Source organism: Centruroides vittatus, unplaced genomic scaffold, assembly GCF_030686945.1.
Source record: "Centruroides vittatus isolate TY-2023 unplaced genomic scaffold, ASM3068694v2 contig_482, whole genome shotgun sequence".
Lineage (NCBI taxonomy): Eukaryota > Metazoa > Arthropoda > Arachnida > Scorpiones > Buthidae > Centruroides > Centruroides vittatus.
The window spans coordinates 996,313-1,019,040 of NW_027122272.1; the positions used below are offsets into that span (position 1 = coordinate 996,313).

The window sequence follows — 22,728 nt, forward strand, 5'->3', positions numbered from 1 at the left end:
ATTATTTAGTACAAATACACGTCGAAAAAAATCTTTGCATAAAATTTACAAATTATAATAAAACATATTCAGACTATCACAAGTATCATAAGTATTTATAATTCTAACCATTAACGAGCAATTATTTATTGTGACATCATTACAATGCCAGGCTGCAATTTTTATTATAATGTTTTAAATTTATTTAATTTAAAATATATGCTCTCCACCTCAAATTAGTACTGTCTTGCCCTGTACATAATACTTTTCCAGCTAGCAATAACAGGAAAAGTATAGTACATAATATATTTCCTGTTAGCAACAGTCATGCCAGTCATTTATCTAACTCCTTTCAGGGGAAAATACTTGAATTGAAATAACGTGTTTGCATCGAAAGTTCCTATATAGCGAATCCAGACCACCAGCGCCTAAATTTTCCATATCTGGTCTCGACTTTCATCTATGTAACTCCGTTCTCGAGATTAAGAAGGGACAAACGGATAGATGACAGTGGGAATTTATAGGTCTACATTTTTTTTCAAATTACAGCCTAATTAATAAATTTAAACCGCGTAGAATGAACTACATCTTATTGAATTCCTGGCACAAATTCTCCATACAATTATTTTCCAGGATGTTATAACATAACACGGGTAAGTATTGTAACCGTCTCATATTTGACTCGCCAATCTCTGAACTCAAAAAATCGAAAAAACGGGCAAAAGTTTATTGTGTGTTGGCATCTATTTCGTTTAACATCTTAGAATGGGGTAAAGATAAACGAAATTTGGAGTGGTAACTCGTATATAAAAGGCATTGATGCTATCATGAAACTCAAGGATGGGGAGATAGAGGGGATTCATATGTCATATTTCGAATAGGTCGAACTTAGTGAAAATTTTTCTCGTTATTGGCATTTGCAATACTTTTAGAAACTCTTCATTACTCCAGTTTAACTTTTTATTTTTTTAAAAAATAAATAATAATATAACAGATGGTGCCACAAACAATTTTAACTTTGAGCTAATGTCATAGTATTTTTTAAACTTATAATTAAAAAAAATCTCCATTTAAAAACAATATTTAATTCAACAAAATTACTCCTATTATGCTTTTTATTACTTAAATTGTATATTGTAGTATAATTGAAAATTATCGGACTTCCTAATGATCGTCTTAACCTGCAGTTCGAATGCCGGAAAGTCAAGAGTCTTTGCCAGCTTTTTTCAATATAAATGACAATTCTCTTAATTAAGTTATTCTCTTTTCTTATGATAATTTGCATCAAGAACGACATTTGTGTTTATAAATGTATTTAAGAAATTTATTGTTATCATTCAATACACGAACTTAAAAGAAAAAGTGTAGGGTTTGGAATCGCGTAGGCAAGCGATTTCCGCCCTGTTTTATTATAACGAACTTTCATAGCAGAAAAACCGTTATAAACGGCCGTTGGAAACGACCGTTAGAAGAACCGTTGAGTTTCAAGTCGACGACAGACGGACGATTGGCTGGCGGGAAATGACCGTTGGCCAGACGTTGTGGAAACATTCAAATTTGATTGGCGGACGATTCAAACGCCGGACACTATTTAAGCAGTAGTTTCGGCGGGAACAGGAGCTCGTATCGGGAAGATCGGATAAGATCGGATCGAGATCGTCGTTATCGAAGTGCTAACTAACTCTCTCGTTGGACGCCACGGAAATCTGGATAAAGTAATCTCCAGTGGTTTAGTACGAACTTGTTCCTGACTCGGAGGTGGTGTTAATTACAAGTCTGTTTGTGGAGGTCGTAAGGAGTTTCTTTCGACGAACGTGTACGGGAATAGTCGGTTGTCGTTGGATTAGTGTTTGTGCATATTTAATTGTGACTCTAATTTGTAGTATTTTGTACATTTATATTGTAAATATAAACTTTGTGTTTCGTTAAACCGACTGAGTGGTTATTTTGAACATTACTAAAAGTTTTAAGAGTTATTAATAATTTAATTTCGTAACTTTCATATAAAAATTATACAAATTAATAATCAGAAAATTAAATAACATTAATGTAATATAAAAAGCAATTAAGAATTAATTATTGCTTTTATGATTTATTTAAAATACTAAAGGAGTAATAAATATTTTTAATGACGATCTGTTATCGACATTTTATATGATTAAAAATCTAATTTTAACAATTTTTAGTTTAGAAAGCTTTTTTAATTCTGTATAAATATGAAAATTGTTTTAATCTAGAAATATAAAAAATGGATCTCGCTTTGTAAATTAACAATTAAAAAGAAAAACTAATATACGTGGTGTCCCAAATTCTTTTTAGAGTTCAATAACTTCGTGTTATGTAATTACTGGAAAAGTAAATTTAGCAAAGGGAATGTCTATAGATAAGTTGAAGTAGAATCTATAATATTTATACCTAATTACCTCGAATTAATTTTCAAGATCCTGCAATCTCTAATCTTTTAACTGTTGTAGCTTGCAAAATATTCAAATTATAGATTTACAGACCGAAATATTTAAAAAAAATCTCTCGTTTACAAATATATAAATCTAAAATATGTTTTAAATAAAAAAATATCATAATCATAAACCATAGAAAAGCATCATTTATTTGAAAATTATTATTAATATTACATAATAACAACAGTATATTATTTTCTGGCTGTTATATAACGAAGGGAAAGTTTGGCTAACTGTCAAAAAATGATCTCAAGATTCTTTCATTTTCGGATTCGGGAGACCTTGAAACGTCGAGAAATGCAAAAGAGTTGGGGATTTTTTCTGTGTGTATGGATGTTAGGTGTGTATGTGTGTGAGGGAACTGCATAATTTTTTCATCTAGCTTACTAACTCCTGTGCCTTTTGTCGTAAATTTAAATTTTTTAGGGAGGTTTGTGTATTAGAGAAATGCTTTTAGAAATTTTCTAGAGAATCGGACCATTGGTTCGGGAGATATTAAATGATGGAAACATATCTCAAAAAACTTCCAAGTTGTGAAAGGTTTTTTTTACTCGTACAAATTTTTAGTGCCAAAAATAAATATATCTGTTTCGAAAATTTTTTTCTAGAAATCACTAATATTAACGTGTTTTTTTTATATATTTTCTTTTATAACTTTAGATAGAATAAAGCAATTAGTTATAAAATTTTCAAATTAAAACTATATCTAGGTTCCACGTAAAAATATCAAAAAACTATTTTTTAATTAAATTCTTTGAGATAAATATTTTTTGTGTTACCGAAATTACACCGAAAGATCTTTATATGTCGAAGAGGTCAAATAGTTAAATGACCCCCATTTTACGAGTTTATCATTCGTATTAGTAATTTTATTTAAATCTGAAGACTTAAATGTAATGGTAGCGATTTTTAGAAATGAAAATAAATGAATGCTAAAAGAGTCCAGCAATAATTTCAGTTAGATGTATGTTTTCCTATAGCAACAGATCGAGCGAAGAATACTTAATTTAAGTATTATTTTAATCTATATATTATATAAGTATTATATATTTTATCTCTTATATCTATTATACATATATGTTAATTAATTAAAAATTTGTTATGCGAATTGATAGGTGGACCTATACAACAAGACTTACTTTTTATTATTAAAAAATGTTTATTTTAATTTTTTTAAAAATTGAAATAAAAAACTATTCACCAATTAATAACATACTTTATAAGTATTATTTTTCTATTAAAAGTTTTAAATATTTTATAAATCAGTTTAAGATTTTAATAGAAAAATAATTATTATAGAGGCGTTATTTAATAGCAGTTGCTCAATATTGTATATTCTAAAATATAATTCAATACTAATGTTTTCCCATCAACTGTTATATAAAAATATATGCGGTAAAGTAATTATACCTTTGGCTTTTAAAAATTTCAATAACGTTTTTTGATTTAAATTAACATTAGATAAATGAGATGGCAAAACTTAATTTAGTTCCAGAATGATATCACATGTTACAATTTATTAGATTCAAAGTAAAATTAATGAAAATAAAATTGCTAGACACTTTATATCTTCATCAATATCTTTAGTTCTATAAATTAATTCTATTTTAATATCAGATTAAGATATTACACGAATATGAATAAAAATACGGATATAAAATGAATTTATACGCTGAGAATATCTCGGTGTTTTGTAAATACAGTAAAAACATATCTAAACGGAACCTGAATAAAACAGAAGTCTGTCTAGGTGGAAAAATTCGATTTCCGTTTACATAGACTTTACTGCATTTTAAAATTCAAAATTGTTTGCATAAATTTAAAAAATGACGAAGATAAAAACAAGAAAATAAACTTTATAGACTTGCTTTCTTCCTTTCAAAACCTTCAAATCGGATATTTCTAGAATAAATAAAATTGTATTTTCAAAAGTGATTTCTTCTTTTAATTAAATGAATTTCACGAAGAGGTTTCGAAATTATTACTTATTTACTAATGGAGTTATAGAGTTTTAAACATTTAAAGTTTGTTTTAAACGATAGCAGGAAATTAATAAATGAATAACCCGAGAACATTTAAAATTGTTATTTATGCGATTAAGAGAAAGCAATAAATACAAGAATTATAAGCAATTTAACAAAGTCTCTTGTTCTCACGCTGAAGAAATGATTACATATTTGTTATTTATAAGAAAAAATAATTCTGATATACAGGAAAAATATTATACAGTGTGGATGGAAATCTTACAGATGAATACTTCATTACTATACGCATTTTAAAAATTTAAGTTTATTTCAATACTGTAATTTTCTTTTAAATGAATTAAAAATTAATTTTTATATAAAAAATCATAATGTAAGTTTTTAAACTAAACTATTCTGAAGTTAGTCAACTAATTTTTTGGAATATTTTATCAACGTAACGAAAATATATTTATAAGATGCGGAAGCAGTTCTATTTATTTTAAAAATTAAATACATTTTAAATAAATTATAATATAGTGTCATCATTAAAGGTGAAGGCTAATATTGAATTATTAATTAATTTACTTTATTAATATATTTTAAAAGCCTTATTAAAAGCGACGTATGAAATTAATTACAGTGTAATTATTTACATATCCTCTAGTTATCATAATAATCAGAGTTTTATTTATAAATGAATAATAAAGTGTTCATTTGCATAGACTCGTCTTAGGAATGTAATTATTATTATATTTTCATAAATAGTAATCGTGAAATTATCTATTATTGAGAGAAATTCCAGTGTAAGGAGGATAAAGTCACTCAGATTATTAAAAATATTAAAGTTCATTTATTGATAATAAAAATAAACATATAAGCTATTATTAAGTTGAAAGGAGAATGAACAATATAAAAAAATCATGTTATGAAATTTAAAGTTGCAGAGAAATAAATGCCATTAAGACGTCAGCCTATCGCTTTTTAACTATAGGAAGATAATGTTAAAGAAATAAAAATTTGTGTACACATTATACAATATTTGCACAACGAAATAAAAGGTTTATAAAATTCAGCATTTATTTAAAGTTTCCTTAAAATGATGCTTAATTTATTTTTTTTAATCCATATTATAAAGAAGTTAGATCTCATGCTTAGATCTCTTATCTCATGCTTTTCTATTTTGCACGTATTCCAGCAAAGACAAACATGTTGCACTTATTTTATAAAATTCAACAAACTCTCCAAGTACTTGAAAATCAGAATATATAGTACTTCGTGGATTCGTCAAAAATCGTATTTTGCCGGTATTTTAACATTCCGATTTAAGGAATGATCCCGATCATTCGCAGAAATATTTGTTTCTAGAGAAACTTACTTTTACGTTAGTATCATTTGAACGCGAATTGTTTCTTTTCCTTCGTTAATGAAATAAACTTAAGATCAAACCTCATTTCTTCTGACACCACAAAAATAAATAAATGTTATTGGGCTGCAACTTGAAAAAAACTTGTAGATTTATAAATTCTCACTGTCGTCCATCTGCTCTCTGTCTGTCCTTCTTTAATCTGGACAATGAAATTAGATAGATGAAAGACGAGACAAGATTTGGAAACAATTGACTAGGAGAGGAGGATTGATTAACTATATAAGATCATCATATTATTTCAATTCAAACATTTTTTCCTGAAAAGTGTTAGATAGATGACCGTCACGACCCTATTGTTAAAGGAAAAGTATGTTGTATAGGGACAAGAGGCTAACAATTTGAGGCGGAGAGCATATATTTTAAATTAATTAAAAATATAATTAAAACTTGCAGCCCGGCATTGTGACGATGTCACAATAAATAATTGCCTGTTTCTTATTTGACTCTTTCAGACAGAGAATTTCAAAGATAAGATAAAGAGTCTTTACACTTGTTCTTTAAGACTGTTCAAAATCAAATTAGTTGACGGCAATAGTCATATGGAGAGTGTAAGGTATGGAATCGCCAAGACGCGCGATTCCCACCTGTTTGTTATAACGAACTGTCATAACGGAAAAGTCGTTAGGATCGGCCGTTGGAAACGACCGTTAGGAACTTCCGTGGGAAGAACCGTTAAGTTTCGAATCGTCAACCATCGGACGATTGGCCGGCGGGAAGTGACCGTTGGCGGCCGTTGCGGGAACATTCAAATTTGATTGGAGCAGGGTTCGAACGCCGTCGACTATTTAAGCTCGGATCGAGCTCGTATCGGGAGTTCGGATCGGCTGGCATCGTATCGGAGGTGATCGGATCGGATCGGATCAAGGGAGATCGTCGTTATCGAGGTGCTAACTAACTCTCTCGTTGGAAGTTACGTGTTTGTGTATGAACTTGTTCCTGACTCGGAGGTTTTGTTAATTACAAGTCTGTTTGTTCGTAAGGAGTTCTTTCGACGAATTTGTACGGGAATAGTCGGTTGTTGTTGGAATTAGTGTTGTGCATATTTAATTGTAACTCTAATTTGGATTATTTTGTACATTACTGTAAATATAAAATTTGTGTTTTCGTCAAACCGACTGAGTGGTTATTTTGAACATTACTGGCGCAGTCGACAGGATATTTTGGATACTTTGGATTACGTTGGATTATCCTGGATTACACTTCAAAGAATCGGAAGAACTGAGCTACGACAGAGAAGCAGACGGACGGACAGAACATCACCAGCAATTAGACCCAGGTAAATTTTTTGTTTCTCGCTAGCACACAGAGATGCCTAGACGCGCGAAATCGCGGCAGCTAGAGGCTAGGAACTGGGAAGATGACGAGCCGAGTTCGTCGCGCAGGACAAGCGGGTCAGGAGACGACCTCGAAGCACTGAAGTTGCGGATCGAGCTCGCGAAAATTGAGGCGAGAAGAGCAGAAATCGAGGCGGCGAGCAAAGAAAAGGCAGAGGCGGAAGTGACAAAAAGAGCAGAGATCGAGTCCGAGGTGAAAAGAGCAGAGATCGAGTCCGAGGTGAGGAGAGCAGAGATAGAGTTAGAACGGCGTAAGTTACGGCTGGGGATTACCGGAAAATTAGACGATACGAAGCGGCAGGAACAGCAAACACGATCCGAAGGACTTAAAGTCAAGGGGAACTGCGACTTCGGGGATAGAACAAGCGCGTTGGGAAACAGGCCGCGGGTAGAATGGGATAGGCCAAGAGAAACTGACCGGCAGAAAAGAGGATGTCCTGATAGGCGGGTAGACGACGAGGCCGAACGCATGCGACCCAAGGCAGCGGACCGCGTGGTGGTGGAGGTGAGAGCATCCAAACTCTCTTGCCCACCGGGGAGCGGGGAAGCAAAGGATCGGGTCGAGGCAATGCGGGGAGAAGGGAGGCCCACGTTCGTAGCCAGATCGAGGACGGGAACCGCGGGGGTCAGGGTGGCCAAAGTCCCCATGCTAAGAGTAGAAAGTAGGCGCAGCTCACAGGTAGACCGGGACATTAGGGAGCCCAGTGGAGTCGCGGCAAGACGAGAGGAGGCAGTGCATAATATCCAACCCGAAGTTGGGAGGTCGCTGAAGGAAGCTGAGACAGTAAGCGGCAGAAATGGTCCCCCAGTTAAGGACGTTTCGGGAACGGAAGCGTCGGCGTTAAGGGAGTCATGGGTCCCTAAAGCGGTGACGGGAACGAAGGAGGAAAGGCAACTCGTTGGAGCCTTCGGTCACCAGGTAGAGGCAGGCCTAGCGTCAGTACCGCTTGGATTGTGGGAGGAAGGACGCGAAGAAACGCCAGGATCGGCACGGGTGACGTGTGCGATCACCAATAGGTTAGGGAAAGCGACAGACGCTCTCTTAACGGAAAGGGACTTCCGAGCGCTGGTAGAAGCGAGAGAGAAAGCGGATTCCGAGGCAAGAAAAAGGGAATTAGCTGAGGAGCAGAGTATATTAAGTGCGGTAGCGGGGATGTTCGTGGAAGCGAGCGAGGGGGTTAAACGAGAGCCGCCCGACGACAAAAACCGGGGGATGGTCATAGGACCGCTTGACCAGACACAAGGGCGGCAGCGCACGGCCCATTGTGAGCGGAGGGCGCAGTCTGAGCAAAATAAAGCAGGGGACGCGATTCCTATTGCGAGGAGATATTCCGGTAGCGAATCGGATAGCCGAAGCGAACGACCCGCCGCGAACAGGAAACTGGAGGGCGAGGACGCTGATGAAGGGAGGCCGGGAGTCAGAGCAGTAAAGAATGGGGTAGCTGGGACGCCTCAGGGTCAAAATTGTGGCGTCGGGGAAATAATCGACTTGGGAGATATCGGCCGGGAACCCGCGACGCAGTTGGCGCAACACGCCGATGACCAAAGACGAGCGATCGGGGAAACTAGCGAACCGCTGCTAGGGTTACCGAATGCGACACGGGATAAGCCCCTGGATGCTACGAAGGAGTGTCATTCCGTGGACGACTTGGCCGAATTGATTGGGCAACAGGCGAACCTGATCTTGGCGACCGTCAACCGGGTTCAAAGAAAACACAGCGGTAAAGAGACCCGGAGGTCTCGGGCCACGGCGGGCGCGGCCAGTGGCCAATCGGAACCACCCACACACGTGCTAAGTCCGGAGGGAGGCATATCGCCGGTCCGGAAAACGACGGACAACGGTCACAACCGAGCTCGCGGTAAGAAACCCAAATTCCGTGAGAAGGGCCGAGCGACATCTGGTGACCAACAAAACCGGATGACACGCCGAAGGCGACGGGGACGACCTCCTCGTAGGGGGACCCGCGCGGATAGGTCTCGGGGATCCAAGGGGTCCTACACTATCGCGAGGCATCTCTGTGCGCGGGTTATAGCGAGTTTGCCCGGTTGTACCGGAGGTAAGGGTCAGTCCGCACGAACGGACATTTGTAAAATTGCTGAGTGTTGTTGGATCAAACAGGCTTGGGCTAAGCTCAGTTTGATCCTTGGCCGCGGAGGTGTAAGGTATGGAATCGCCAAGACGCGCGATTCCCACCTGTTTGTTATAACGAACTGTCATAACGGAAAAGTCGTTAGGATCGGCCGTTGGAAACGACCGTTAGGAACTTCCGTGGGAAGAACCGTTAAGTTTCGAATCGTCAACCATCGGACGATTGGCCGGCGGGAAGTGACCGTTGGCGGCCGTTGCGGGAACATTCAAATTTGATTGGAGCAGTGTTCGAACGCCGTCGACTATTTAAGCTCGGATCGAGCTCGTATCGGGAGTTCGGATCGGCTGGCATCGTATCGGAGGTGATCGGATCGGATCGGATCAAGGGAGATCGTCGTTATCGAGGTGCTAACTAACTCTCTCGTTGGAAGTTACGTGTTTGTGTATGAACTTGTTCCTGACTCGGAGGTTTTGTTAATTACAAGTCTGTTTGTTCGTAAGGAGTTCTTTCGACGAATTTGTACGGGAATAGTCGGTTGTTGTTGGAATTAGTGTTGTGCATATTTAATTGTAACTCTAATTTGGATTATTTTGTACATTACTGTAAATATAAAATTTGTGTTTTCGTCAAACCGACTGAGTGGTTATTTTGAACATTACTGAGAGTATATAAATCATTAAGTCTAGTTTATTCAAGGATTGCAGCAACCAATTAAATCATATTATTTCTTCCAAAAGTAGTCAATTGTATTTAGAATTTCGTACCAAATTAACGCTCATTATTTTTCAAATATTGCTTAGTTTAGCTGTTATGTATAAAGAAAATTATAATTTATGCAGTTAACTGATATCAAAAGTCAGTTCCTCAAAAGAGTATTAAAACAATAATTTTAATTGAGAAATATCTTCCGCATGTCATCAAACCAAATTTGGTTACATTTGGCGCTCCAAATAACTCTCTAGACAGCGTTGAATACGGGTAGTTTAATTACGATTACTTGGTATTTATCTCACTGTACAAAGAATTACAATATAAAATGAAAAAATTCTTGGCTATAAATTACTTTAGCTTAAAAAATTTTTGTATTTATAATTATACAATTCAAGATTTGGAAGATCATCACAAAAATATGTTAAATAAAGCAGTTATGCTGTTATAACTTCTGATTTGCCTAGTCAAACTGCTTTTCCAATTAAAAAGTTAATATCATTATCTATTCGTATACAAAAAATAAAAACAGATCAAATTGTGACGGAGTTATAGATCCGAAAACAATAATGCATTACGCTTGTTTAATATTTTCCTTCCAAGCCCATAAAGTGCTGTTTGAGAATTACTGCACAAGCTTAAAAGTTATCGCTTTGCAATAATAAATCAAAATGAAAGATATTTAAAGAAATAAGCCATTCATTTGAAAAAATTTAAAGTAAATAAATATTCGAAACGAAACCATAAATATAGTTACATCAAATCATTAGTCAATTTTCCAATACTTCTAATGTTTTGTAAGTAAAATTTTTTTTAAAAATAAGCCTTATTTATTATATTATTAATCACTATTTACTATATCAAGAAGTTATTATTCTAATGAACATTAGTGTAACTGTATATGTTTCTTATAGTAATGATCATATTTCTTTTAATGGGAAATTTTATCAAAATGAACAATGTCTATCTAAAGTAAAAATGGTTACTAAAGTTTCTTGGAGACGTCAATTATAAATGCTTCGAAAGCATGGAATTTTGCCAAGTTGCTAAAGTAATAAATTAAACATGAAAGAAAATAAAAGTCATAGAAGACACTACCAGAAATCAGAGACTTTTTTATAATGCTCTAGTGTAACAACCATATTCTAATGAAGAAAATAAGAACAAAGCAGATTCAAAAAGCATTAGTATAATAAAAGAAAAAGAAGAGGCGACTAAATATTGCAAAGTAACATGAGAAAACACTCCTGATAAAAGTATAAAATTAGAATTGGCATTTAATTTTTAGAGAAAAATCCACAGACTACATAAATTCGAATCTGATGTCTTAAATAGTAAAAATTGGATCTACAAATTGTGTAGGCAGATTTGAAGATTGATTAGCAAATTATTTCTGTAAGTAATACGTAATAATAAAACAATGTATTATTTACGATAAACCGCTAGCGTAACTAGAACCAATATTATGGGGTGCCCAAATTATAACTTGAAAATTTATATTCAACTCTTTAGCACTGTGGATGTAGCCGATAGCGATGTAGATGATTGGATTGGAATTGAAATATTGGCAGAAAAAGGTCAATCAATCTGTCAAGCGGGATTCCTCCCAGAAGGACATTTTTCAAGAAGACTTTCTATGAGAAACAGGCTTCTATTTATGTGTTACGTAAAGAAAAACGAAGAACTTCAAGTGACTGGCGCAATGAAGTGCAAACCCGCGATCAATCAGTGTTTAATAGTTTCATCTACTTGGGTGCTGTAGATAAAGATTAAGCTTTTATATATTATATATACGTGTCTAGAAGTGACTTTGTCACATACAAATGTTTGCCTGTACTTATTAGATTTTTTCACTTATTTATTTAAAAAGTAAAGGGGAGCTCGAGCCCCTAGAAACCTCCATGGTGATACTAGTATGATAAATTACATTTATTTATTTATTTATTTGTTATACTGTCCTAGTGCACGTTTTACTTTATCCTTCACATAAAATCTAAATGGAAAATTGGATTAAAATATAATTAATTTCTACATTTAAGTTTATATTCTGTAAAATAATTTAAATAAGTAGTCATATATATATATATATAATCAATTATATTTATGTGTGTATAAGACTTCACGTCCCATTCAAGTATTTATTTACATAAATTTTCATATCAATATTACCTCAAGCTATTATCGTTATTTTCTTTCTCATAACCATTACTGCGATTGAAATTTAACGACAGTTTTGTTTTGCAAGTAAAAACAAAAATGACGAAAGTACATTCGAAAATATATTCAATAATAAATATCACGAATACAATGACAATAAAAACATTAAATGAACTAAATATTATGATAATTAAAATCGGAAAAGAAAATTTGCATTATAAATCACATACTATATAATACAATGTTGTTTCTCATTTTAATTGTTTAACTGTGTTTTTGATATAAAATTTTACTAAATGCGCGTTTCAGATCAAGAAATTTCACGTATTATCTGTAATATAAATTAGAACATCTTTAGAATCAACTAGATGATCATACTATAGCGTTTCTCTTATTATTAAGAGATTTAGATATTATCCGATCCAGGTTCCTACGATTTTTCTTGTGCAATTCAGCTCGTTTCCTTCCTTAATCCATGCTAGTCGATTCCATTCGATTGAAATCATTCCAACTATAATGAGCAAACTTCTAATTCCTTCAAGCACCGGTGCCTTACATAAAATGTCTAAACCAATTTAATTTCTTTCAACGAAAAATTTTATTTAAAAAAGTCGAGTTTCTGTATAATCGGATTTCAATTTAAAGTAAAGAAATGCCCCCTCGAAAAAACAAGCTGCTTATATTAAGACACTGCAAATTGCAAGACAAATTTCATTCACTTCTAATTCAGATAGAATTTTGAAACTTTGAAGATATACCTGCGTCCAATGACAATGCATTTTAATGATGTTTAGCAGGTGTCCACAACTCCGCCATCTCCTCACTCTAAAACCCGATAAACATAACCAAATGTAGAATTTAATCATGATGTGTGCGTGAATGCACTGCAGTGATGTACGGCCGTGGTTCTCAATATTTTTGAAGTCGGGGTACACTAAACTTTGACAGTTTTTTTCCGGGAACACTTACATCAGCTTTACAGCAGGGATGGAAAACCTTTTTGAAATCAAGAGCGCACTCGGTCTAGTATATGACATCATTGCAGATTACACTCCCATATAAAAATTATTATACATTGTATTGATTTTTCCTTTGCAATAATTCTTAATTGTATATTTGATTTTTTCGCGGAACACTTGAAGTGGCTTCACGGAGCACCCGTGTTCCGGGGACCACGGATTGAGAACTATGGATGTACAGTATATGTACAGGAGGGTCTAATGATGTGTTCACTTGTTTATAATCGATCAGCGCCGCCGTAACTTATCCGTTACAATTCCCAGACACGCACCTGTTATCAAAGAGTTGACCGTTACGATTTGACCGTTACGAGATTGACGGTTGCGATTTGCGCTGATCGATTATAAACAAGTGAACACATCATTAGACCCTCCTGTACAGTACAATGGCTCCATCCCGACCATTCCTACCCAATAAAGAATATCACCATTAGAAGCGTTTTTATTTAAATTTTTGAAAATATATTGATTAACAACTGAAAAATGTCTAACAAAATTAGCTTTTTTTTTTTTTTAGTAAAAATGAACAATACATTTTGTTTAATTTCAAATTTATGAGGAATAAACTTTACTACATTCTTTAGAATCGATATTTAAAATTATATGATTTACATTCTACAAATATATGTAGATGAAGATGCTTTCTTGGAATATAAGAAGGTCTAACGTCAACAATAACCATTATTGCAATAAGAAAAATATGCATGCTTATAAATACGCTTCTTTAATTAATAGTCTGTACTCGTCATCAATAAACTATGATGGAAAAACACTAAAGAAAATTAACATGGATATAATAATTATAACATTGTATTTTGTGTTATCTTTAATAGTAAACAGAAATATTTAATTAGATCAAAATTCGCAAGTTGAGAAGAAACACTAGAGCAGGAGTGTAAAACTTCAAACTGCTTAAGTGCCAATTTTTTGTCTCGAGTATGACAGCGGGCCAGATGTTTTTAGCTTTTGTAGCCAAAGATTTTCTAAAAAGTAGCCGACTCAAAAATTCCTTTTTAATAACCGGAGATTTCACAATAAAAAAAAACTATTTGTACTTTTCCAACAATAACTTTAATCATAGAACAAACATTTTCGGCAAACTTACAGGCCTGAAGCAGGTCTGTAAACCGATCCGGAAATAAGGATCGCAAAAATCAAAATACAAGCATAAACTGTAATTTACTAATATATCGAAAACACGTATTTTATATGCAAAATAGTGAGAATTATGTAATAAATGATCTTGCCAAGACGGACTTTAATTTGAAATTCAAAAGATGAAATAGAGAAAACATAATGTAAACAAGAAATTAAACACAAAAATAAATAAAATAAAATAAATATCATTAAGTAATAAGAATAAATAAAAATAAAAACAATAATAATAAATAATAATTGAGTTCAACAACTTTGTTCATTAAATATTATTTGCTTAAATACAAAATATCACATATTCTTTAGTATAAAGATAATAAAAAAATAAACAAATAGCATTATTGAATTTATGTCGCGAGCCGCAACTAATTGTCTCGCGAGCCAGTCATGGCCCGCGGGCCGTATCTGTGACATGCCTGCACTAGAGTAACAGTGCATTCACTATTTATTCCCCTTTGTTTATCATAACCCAATCACATTATCCAATTTCGAGGAGTGAAAGGGGATGAATTGTGAAGACACTTTTATTCTAATTTAATAATTCTTCTAAACTTGTGAATTTTATCTGTCTTCCTGGCGTTTTAATTAATTAATTAGATTGAATTCAATTATTTATCGTTACCAAATAATACAGTCAAATCTTTGAAATAACTGCCACTGACGATGAACACGAAAAATGGCCGTTATTTAGAGGTGATCGTCCTTGGAAGGTGGCCATTATTATATTATTATCTAAAATATGTTAATTTTCTATATCTAAAAACAGTATTTCGCCTTAAACAAATGGTCTATTAAATCAGGCATGTTTTGTATGATTTATCAAAAAATTAATTCAGTTTAACCAATTATGACTTTAAAACCGATAAATACTTATTGTTGAAAAATTTGATACATTATATTCCTTAATATAATTATTAATGTACAATAAAACTTCTATCATAATTCATAAAACAGTAATAATGTATTTTATTTCAACAGAAAATTCAGTGCTTATTTGTTATATGTAGGCTTCACTAAGTACAAAAACTATACATATGTATTTCGAATGAAATTCTGAACCATTGAATGGATTCATTTTAAAATGTTGAAAACATTGAAATACCGGCATTATATCATTAGTTAGAAAAATACGGTTAAGCATCGATTAAACTTTATTCAGAAATATATATTTCTAATTACTCGTATTTTAAACCTCTAAAAGTAAAAATATAAGAATTTAATAATTTAATAGTTTTCATATCATTACTTTTAAAAGTAAGGAAATGAAGATTATATTTACGTATTACAATAAAAATTTATAAATCAATTTATTGTAAACATTTTTTTCCACGTTTTTTAACCTAACACACGATTCATGGGTCAATGTTTTACAAGACAAACATTGAATCGCATCTTCCATCAAATCTTTACGGCACATCTCACAACACCAAAATGACTTCTGTGCTATTTTCGTTTGTTGTTTACAACTATGAAATTCAGAAACCATCTAAGATTTTTTGCCGACTTTTTTCAGTTCTGAGTTATAAGAACTGTCAATGACAAGAAGTGCCTTCGGTGTCCCGACTCCACCTATCTTTCTTATTTTTGTTTATAATACATTCTGATGTTTTTCTTAAAGGAAATATTTTCTTTTCAGAAAGAGAAACGACCAGACTTGCTATTTGTTTAGGGTTGATTAAGAATGCATTATGATTCAACGAAATTTTGAGTATTTTCATTTGAAATCATTCCAGATATTTCCATTATTGAAAACTGTAATTTGTTAACATTATAGCTAATAGTTACCACTAGATATTTTACTGTTTTCATAGATATAATCGCAGACTTATTTGGATGCTAAGAGTGAAATTAGAAGTAAAGATTCTTCAAAGAATGTAAAACATATGTATATAACTACCCTTATAATAAAATAGGCGTCATTCTTAAGCACATTTCATTTCCTGTAATTTTTTTTCAACTGTATCACGATTAGGACTTTTATTCTAAACAAAGAAACAAACCATAAAGTCGTTTTCTTTGTTTAAACTCAGCATTAAAGTATCATCTGAAACTTTTATTACGTTTGTAGTCCGCGATGGTGGAACGGGTGAACCGCAGGCAAACCTAAATTATTAAACATTAAAACTTTGTTCAATAATGATTCACTTTCAGTAGTTTACTTTCAATTCAATTAATTATGTTTCCATATGTATTAAAATCATGTAAGTGGCACAGTATGTTCCAAACGTCGGTAATACCCATATGGGTTTTAAAAAATTAGGCCTACATAACTTATTGTTCTGTATCATTTTTTCAGACATTCTATCGGCCATTGGGCTTAAAAACGGTTGAGAAACGCTGTTTTACTCCGTTTTTTTCTAGAATAAGTCGTTCAAATAGCCACGTATTGGTGATTTCAGTGGAACTCTCAGGTATATGAGCTTGAGGTAAGAATGAATCCTAGTAATTTCTCATGGAAAATTCTAATTAAACTATTGTTTCCTATTCTTCATCAATTTAGGTTCTACTCTATCATATGACTAATTGAGCGCCAATAGCTCGTGTCACAAATGCCATTCGATTAAAAACCTATAGAAGAAACTAGCGCAGAACTGAATACTTGAGGTTTTAAGCGTTGTAAAATAATAAAAGATACAAATAGACGGTTGAAAGTAAACAAGTTTATTTTTAATCTACTTAACAACGTAATATTTCTTTCAAAACTACCAAAACTTAAGCACATCGATTGTAATTTTTCATATAAAAAACATGTCCCGAGGGCAGAACGAACACTAATACTTTAATTATTTAAAAACGAACAATGTAATTTTATCATTGATTTTTAGTTTATTTTGCTTTATATAAATATAATTATTATTTGCCAAAATTTCTCAAAATTAGTTGTCTTGCAAATGAAACACTTGCTCGAAAAACATTTAAAATATTAAGTAAAAGCCATTTTTTCATATTTTTTTAATTAAGGGAACAATTCACAAGCAGTTTCATTGTCACTATTCACTCTAGGACATGAAATATGGGCCCATTTGAGGCAGCTATGGCAAACGATCCATCTTTGAATAGATCCTGCACGGACGCAAAGGTTACGTTTGAATGTTGTCAGCCCATGTTAGAAACTGAAGTATTACAAAATCAGTACATACATGAACCTACAGTTCAAAGTGTAACGTTAAAAAAAAATACCAGTGAGTATAACACTTAATATTAACTTGTTTGACTTATCGTGAAAATAAGAATCAGTAAAATTATAATATCTTGCTAGAAAAATGATTTAACTTTCAGCATGTTATTGCAAACTTACAGTAACGTTGACAGTGCAGACTTGCTGAAGGGTCTGTTATGGAGTTCTTGAAGTTCTAGCTAGTTTGCACCATACATTGATCAAAAAATATGGAGAGTTCCGCGTTGCTTTGGTTTCCCATTCTTAGACTAAAATATTATGATATTGAACATTTCAAAAATTTAAATAATATAAGGATTAGCCACCTCAGCGCTCATATAATTGAACACAAGACTAGACAAGAAGTGTATCCCATAAGGATTAGATGTTTATAATATATACACCTAACCCTTGAAATATATATATATATATATATATAATTATTATTATTATTATTATTATTCCTAAATCTCGATATATGTAGTGGATTGATTCCGTGTAAAATCGAGACTAACATTTATATGGAAAACAAAGAAGTAGATTTTAAGGTTCCATTTTTATTGACAGTTATAGAACAAAGAAAAATTAAATTTAATTGAAGAATATCTTTTGTTTGTTGATAAAGAAATCATTTTCCTCTTTTCTTTTAGTTGAAAATCTTGTCTCTTTTGTAACTTCTTTAATCCCAACTTTTTTTTTTTTTTTTTAATTAGTTTACCTAAGACGAAGACGTCGATAGGCTTATCTAAAAACTCTGTTATCAAACTCTATTTTTTATTTTTATATACTTTTTTAAATAAATTTCCTGATATCCAGTTAAGTTAATGCACCCGGTATAAAATCGTGACGTAATACAAAATGGAGAATCACATCTCTTTGTATGTATAAGTTCAAAAGAGCGATAGTACGATTCAACGTTATTATCAGTAGAATAAGCCTAAATATTAATTTTATCAAAAAAAAAAAAATATATATATATATATATTTTTATATATATATTGAATTTTTAACATAAAATACTAAAAATAAAATTCTGAAGAATATTTTAAATATCGTTTTAATTTGGAACTATAGTGTAAAAGAAAATTTTATCGCATTTTACCGACCGTACTAAATCGAAATCTTATATTCAAGTTATTATATAAGTGGAGAGTTGTGTATATTTTTGTACTGCTTAGCAATGAATTTTTCTTTAATCTTAAAGCATGCGAGTATTGACCTTAATAAAAGCATATTATTAACATATATAAACATTTAAAGCATTTATAACTTTTTGAAGCATTGTGCATAATTTAAGAAAAAGAATACTGAATAATTATTACGTTACTTGTCTCACATAATTATCTACTATTACGAAATGTTTGTAATAAAAATATAAAATGTAATAGGTATAGTTTATATTATATGATGCCAAACTATAATTTCATGTATTAGTTAGAGATTATATTATATGTAAATTGGTTTACCGGTAATCGGTTAAATTAAAATTATTACTTTACAGATATTTTCAAGTTTTAAAGCATCATATTGCAGTACTACGCTGGACAGGTTGGCAGTTTGTTTCTATACTTGTAACACAATCAATGTTGCCAATTTAGTTTTTTCCCTGGCAGAATATAGCTTTTTTGATGTCCGGTCGTGCGAGATGAATTTTCCCGATTAGCTGGAATTTTATCCTTTTCTTTCTTATTACCAAGCGGAAAATTTTTAGTAGACGTCAAAATAATTTATTTTCTTTTCATTCCTTTATCGGAAAATCTCAATAATGGCATTTCTAATCATAGGACTGGCAACAGTACTTATAAAAAGTCATTGGCAACGTTGATACAGGTGTGTCTTTAAAATCTATGGTATGCTTACATAAATGGAACACTAGTTTTAATCTTGTGGAGTTGTTTTTTAAAAACTATTTTTATAATTTAATTATGATTCTGCGTGTTGCCGAATGCATGATTGTAATATACCATTTTTTCTGATCTTGTCTTCAGTTATTTTCTATTTTTAATTTGAGAAATTCCGTAATAAACATTACAAGTTGTAACGCGTGTACAGAATATTACTACTAATGTAATACTGCCATTATATAACTATAGTTACAATTAATTGAGCTGTTTAAATAGTTATTATTATCATTAGCTCTAAAATAACAAATATAGGCTATTTACTTTTTAAAGCAGAATTATTTACTACAGTAGTAGTTAAATTTCATAATATTAATAGTATTCCTTTATTATTAGTTTTAATGAAATAAGATTTTTTATTATCAAGATGACTATTTAATAAACAATTTATTAATTTTTTAAAACTAAAATTCGGTTTAAATAGGGGAAAAATGTAATTATGAAATATCTAATTTACTCTAAATACTCGTATATAGAATTCTTAGCTTAAAATCGTCACGACAGTTTTCTCGTTACGAAGAAAGTAACAGAGGTTCAAGGAATCGTTTTGATTTCGTGAATAACGTCTATTAAGACTGTAATGAAACAGATGGTAGCTCGTTCATCAGAGGCGTACCCAGAGGGTGATTATGGTGCTGCAGTCCTCTTGATACCAAAGCAATTAGTTTTGTTACTTTAAAATAAAAATAATAACGCGTATCGCATGTCCTCGATTAGGTAAGAATAGGCAACGAAAGTAATTCTAAGGTAATTTAGTAACGTTCTTTGAAAAACGACAGTGGGCAGGTGCCTGGTCCCCCCGAATCTTGAGCAGCATCCAACTTCTAAAACCTGGATATCTGTCGTTCATAATTTTATCTGTTATTAATACTTGTAATCTAGATTAGTAATATAATCTAAAATTGTGTTCTTGTTTTATCCATACGTTGTTTACTTCCACGATGATAAAATTAATATGAATAGAGATAATATTAATACTACGCTGATTACATGACTCCCGTATTTAGCGTGCTGCTGCTTCACGTTGTCAAGATTAGTCATATCTAGATGATGACTGTTGTACTTCGTGAATTTGTTGAAGCTAGATTTACTTTTACTATGATAATTATTATTCACGAAAAGTTAATCCGAAGAAAAGTAACCTGTTTATTTCCAAAAATTACGCGTTATAACTTGCAAACTATTGATGTTGAAGATTTGATTTGTAAGAAAATTTGATTACTTATTCTGAAAGCCCATGTCTTAAAACGTATTTTATCTGCACTATGTCCAAATCTAACTCTTACGATTTGAAAGAGAGAGACGCTTTGTTATAATAAACAATAAAATGCATTAAATATTGTAATATAATACAAATAAAAGTTATATAGTGTGTACAGTACATTGATGTTACTCCAGTCAAAAAACGTAGAAACGGCGGTACGAGGAATCGATAAATTGTCACGAACTTTTTGTTATGAATGGTGACAATAATCTATATTGGGAATAGAGATCCTAGTATCGTAGAATAGAGACATATTAGTCTCACTGACTGAATGAAATGTTATTCATTGTAATGAAATTTTTGAGTGAAAACATATTTCATATAGGAACACAAATTTATATAATCGAAAGAGGAGACTCATTGTGTTGCCAAACGTTCTAAAATTTCGAAAAAGTCAAATATTTTGGCGCTATGACGCTTCAAAGTCCGATCCTTGACATCTCATAGGATAGAATGCTACAACTTTCGAGAGGTTGTTTAATTTAAGCACCATAATTCTACTTTTAAATATTATATTATTCATTTGCTTTGCATTATATTAAATTATAGTATTTTGTCTTATCATTGATTACTTTAATTTCTTTTTGTTATTTTCAGTTATTCAATGTATGCAAACCAAACGTTGTCCAAATACGAACTTATTGTAAATTTAGAAAAGATAATGAAAGTGTCGCGGAGCGATGCAACACGGACAAAGCGCTCAAAGACAGGTTCTAGTATAGGACTATGTACCAAAATGCAAAAATCTAGAAATACTTATATTTGAATGTTCAAATAATTAAAATTAAAAATTAATATAGGCATGTAAACTAAAAATCCGGAATAACTTACATTTTTTCTTGTTCGTATAAGCGCGAAAAAAACAAAACAAATGGAACGTACAGATTTTCTATTGAATGCGAGTTTCTTATTCGATTCCTGATGTTCTTTTATTGAAAATCGTTCCATTTCTAAATTGGGAAGGCCTAAAACAAGGCGAACATTGAAAAATCGTTGGAAGTTTTTATATAGAAAATTGATGAAGAATAAACTTTTCACTGTAGAACATCCTTAATGTATGGGCACTCCAAAAAGCATATGTGATATAACTTAGAGAGTGGAAGAGAAGAAACCGTTATTTAGAGCTGAAGAAATGAAGTGGAAGAAAAAGGTTAAAATGACTGACGTGAAGCATAAACGGCTAGCTGATGTCTTTGTTGGTAAAGGCTGGACCAAAAGTTTAAAATATTCTACATACATGTGCGTCGGATATTAAAGAAAAGGAATATTGTCATTAGGAAAATATTTCTGCATCCAAGTACACTATAAAGCAAGTTAGAAAATGAAAGAAAGTTATTCCGAGGACCGAACAAAGGAGATCTGAGGCTCGAAAACAACCCGGATGTATTTATGCACTACAAGTCAATTTCACACTGGAAGGCTATAAATGTGTGGAAAACAAAAGATTTTTCTGTAAAAAGGAAAAGACTTTATGCCAGAAGTAAAGTTTAAACGTCACGCAAAGTTTCTGATGAAGGACTTGGTATGGGTAGCCATACGAATTCCCTCGTCCATCGCGAGCAGTCTCAAGCCTTCGTCGCACGGTCTAAACTCTGCATTAATAAGAAAGTATGTAATATGGAGTGCATAAAGAGAAGACTGGTTCCATTCTTGAAGAAGCACTATACGAATGAAGATTACCTGTTTTGACAAGATAAAACAACGTCCCATCACACTCGAGACATAATTGTTGCCTTTCAACAACAATAGATACGGTACATTCCTCGTGGAAGCAATGTGCCTAATGTACCGCAACAAAGACCAATTGAACGAACTTAGTACCAATTAAATGCTAGACGGTGGAGCGAAATCCAGTTCCACCACAGAACATAGCAAAGAAATTCAGAACAAGCTTCACCAATTTACGATTGAAGACAGTACATTTAAAACGTGTAAAAATAAAAGTTCGAAAGGCAGCAGAGCATGGAATAGATACGATTATGTTAAAATGACAGACTGCTCAAATATGTTTAATTTATTTATTTTATAAATATGTACATAATTATTTTCTGTTTCGTAGTGATTATTTTCCATATTTAACTGATCATTTGTGGAGAAATCTTCCGTTAAATTAAT

General features: G+C 32.4%; 1 protein-coding gene across 3 annotated transcripts in view; it reads right to left on the reverse strand.

The window, feature by feature from the left end:
- LOC136977914 (metabotropic glutamate receptor 3-like) overlaps positions 1-22,728 on the reverse strand; it is a 228,243-nt gene that overhangs the window by 33,654 nt on the left and 171,861 nt on the right. The window lies entirely within an intron of this gene.